The 3,695-nt window shown below is 37.0% G+C and overlaps 1 non-coding gene across 1 annotated transcript; it reads left to right on the top strand.

The window, feature by feature from the left end:
* The first annotated feature begins 725 nt into the window (after positions 1-725).
* On the top strand, positions 726-798 carry TRNAV-AAC. Its single transcript has one exon. It is a non-coding gene; the product is annotated as a tRNA-Val (tRNA).
* Positions 799-3,695: the final 2,897 nt, after the last annotated feature.

Here is a 3,695-nt window from a genome sequence, read left to right as displayed (position 1 = left end):
CTAAACAGCCCCTTTCTTGGTGGCTAAACAGCCCCTTTCTTGCTATCTCTGACATGCTTGATGGTAGTCCAGTTTTAATTAACTTTAGCCCATTTCACGTCAATTTTCTGCAAACACTATTATCTATGACATGGAGAAATCTGTGCACCAAGCAGGTTCAGATAACCACACCTTTTGATCCATTTATCCAACTGAAGGAACAGCTTAGTTCTTCACTATATTAGGAATGATTGGCAGCAAGTACATCTCAGTAGATACAGTAGCTGTAACAATCAGATCCTCTCAACCCCAATCCATCAAGCACTTTGGCTCATTTATAGCACAAGATCATGTAGCTGATTTATAGCACAGGAGCCTGTCTTAATACGTGGCTACTGAGACTTGAATGTCTTGGTTTATAAAATAATTTCATGAGTAACTCTGGGTATATCCATACTTCTCAGTGCCTATTGCAGTATCTGTGCTTTACAATGCATCAACTAATTTTACTATATAAAGTGATGAAAAGTTAGTTGGCATGAAGGAGGAGGTATAGGAGGCATGTATGTGTCTCCCACAATAGGCTGGTAGGAAAGAGATGCATGATTTTTAAAAATATTATTTTAATTAAAAGAAAAAATGGGATTGGTTCAAATCTGACACTTTTCTCACATGCTCTAGGGCAGATCCTTGGCTGTCACAAATCAGTGTGGTTGAAATCAATGGAGCTACATCAGAATATATATGTTTCTGTAGTGTAGTGGTTATCACATTTGCCTAACACGTGAAAGGTCCCCGGTTCAAAACCGGGCAGAAACAAGTGTAATACACCAGCTAAGGAGCTAGCTGCCCCTCTGTATTTTTAAAATGTATCTTTGAACCTTTTGGGGGGAATTATGGCACATCTTCATTAACTAACTGATCATTGCATTTAACTGCTAACTGACGGGTTGATTTACTTCTCTGCTTGTATCTACATACATGGGGTAAAAGTCTGTTCCTGGTCACACCCTACTATATTCCCTCAAAGGTTTGAAAATGAATTTGAACTATCCCTTGTGCTCCTATAAATATTAAAACTGGATACACCTCAGAGGTGCACCTACTTAACTTCTTCAAGAAAATGTCTGATGCACCCAAATACCATGGGCTAAAGCGTGCTTTCAATTGCAGCAGTGAAGATAATACTCATGGTGCGTTCATGGGACTGAGGCCAGAATTTGATCTATGGTGTTTTAGAGCCTGATCCTGCACAGACTTATGCCCATGATTAACTTTAAGCACACAAGTAGTCCCATTGAAGTAAGGGGTTAGTCATGTGTTTAAAGTCTAAGCATCTGTGTAAATCTTTGCAGGGTTGGGGAATTAGTGTGCACACCAGAAAATACGGACATTTCCTTTAAAGTGTTAGCTGAGCACAAGTATCAGGGGACAGTGGTATTAATACTTGTGTATGCTAAATATATAATCATAGCATTTGGCTGAACACCACATAAACTGAAAAACAGCAAAAGCTGAAACAAAAGCCACATAACCGAGAAATAAACATCCTATTTGTTATCTAAACATTTGCTGCAGCAGGATGTTAGTAACAAAAACAAATACATATAGTTAGTCAACCTCACCCTCACAAAATGGAATATATTGGTTAGCTATTACTTTTCCCATAATATTTTGTTGTTAACTTACTATTGTCACATAACCCATTATTAAAAAGCCCTGGAAATAGAAAAAGTACTTTTGATTATACAGTTGTATGTGAATTTCAGTACCAAACTCTTAATCTTAGTTAAAGGCTGTTATCCACTCTTTCTATATAAACATTTGAAATTAAATCTGTTCTGACAAGAATTACATTTCCTTTGGGAAAATTTATTTTTGGCTTCTAAAAAATAAAGCAAATTAATATGCTCTGCTAAGGCTCTCTTGTTCGTTCTATTGACCCACAATGAAATTCATATCTCTTTAAATAGTTTGTTGGTTGTAGCAAAAAGATAGTTTGCTAGAGTGAGGAATCTGACAAGAAATCTCCCTATAGACTATACGTTCTTATTAGGGCTGTCAATTAATTGGAATTAATTCACGTGATTAACTCAAAAAAATTAATTGCGATTAAAAAAATTAATCACAATTAATCGCACTGTTAAACAATAGATTACCAATTGAAATTTATTAAATATTTTTGGATGTTTTTCTACATTTTCAAATAAATTGATTTCAATTACAACACAAAATACAAAGTGTACAATGTTCACTTTATATTATTATTTTTGATTAGAAATATTTACACTGTAAAAATGATAAACAAAAGAAATAGTATTTTTCAATTCGCTTCATACAAGTACTGTAGTGCAATCTCTTTATCGTGAAAGTGCAACTTACAAATGTAGATTTTTTTTTGTTACAGAACTGCACTCAAAAAAACAAAACAATGTAAAACTTTAGAGCCTACAAGTCCACTCAGTTCTACTTCTTGTTCAGCCAATTGCTCAAACAAGTTTGGTGACAACCAAAATGTAGAAAACATCCAAAATATTTAAATAAATTGTATTCTATTATTCTTTAACGGTGCGATTAATTGTGATTAATCTTTTTAATGGCTCGACAGCCCTAGTTCCTATATTGTGGCTTGATCGCAGGGTTTGATCCCAGGGAGGATGGGAGGGAACTATCAGTGGGAGAATGTGATATAAACTGCCTGCAACTAGAAGGGGAGTAGAAGTAACCAGTTCCACAGTGAAGGATTAGAAGGGAGCAGAGCCTCTTCATAAAACTTTCTGAATGGTTGGGGTCACCACCATCAGAATAGCAGAACTGGTTGGAAGGAAGATATAAGTGGCCAAATTGGCTATACCACTAGTACTGCAGTGGGGTGTTGCTTTCTAACTATCCAGTTAAACTGGACATTTGAAAAATGATTTGTCAAATATCAGAATTTGGCTGAAAACATATTCAAAAGGTGTACATTTTAACAGAAAGTAATTAATCATTGGAACAAGTTACCAAAGGTTGTGGGCAGGGCCGCCTCAAGCAAAAAAACAAACAAAAAGAACACCCCAAACCTCCGAGAGCGCAACTGCCGAAGCAAAACAAACAAACAAAACAAAAACCCACAATCTCCTGGAATGCCACCCCTGGAATTGTGCTGCCCCAAGACTCCCGGAATGCCGCCCCTGAAATTGTGCCCCCCCAAGCATGTGCTTGGTTTGCTGGTGCCTAGAGCCGGCCCTGGTTGTGGTGGATTCTCCATCACTAGCAATTTTTACATCAGAAGTGGATGTTTTTCTAAAAGAGATGCTCCAGTTCAAATAGGAATTAATTTGGGGAAGTTCTATGGCTTGTGTTACACAGAAGATCAGACTAGATGATTGGAAACTATCGACCCCACCCCATCCTGAATTTCAGTGAAAGTTTAGTTCGTATGCTTCCACTTCTATGTTGATCCTGGAGAATCAATTGTGTCATTAACCCACACCACAGTGGAGAGGGTAATGGAGAAGTGCACCTCCCTACCAGGAGCTCTAGGGATGAAACCCCATCCTAACCCATTCTCCTTGAGCTTGTCTCCAGACTGTTAATTATTTTAACAATAAGACTGCATGCTTTTCATATATTCAGTAATGGAGCTACAGCTTCAGTATGAAACAGAAATTACTTATATTTACTTCTGATTCATGTTCTCTGCTGGTAGTCATAACAATAAATAATACTTAACT

The sequence above is a fragment of the Terrapene carolina genome, unplaced genomic scaffold, assembly GCF_002925995.2.
Source record: "Terrapene carolina triunguis isolate 2854851 unplaced genomic scaffold, T_m_triunguis-2.0 Scaffold136, whole genome shotgun sequence".
Taxonomy (NCBI): Eukaryota; Metazoa; Chordata; order Testudines; family Emydidae; genus Terrapene; species Terrapene triunguis.
This window is presented reverse-complemented; position numbering and strand designations above follow the sequence as displayed.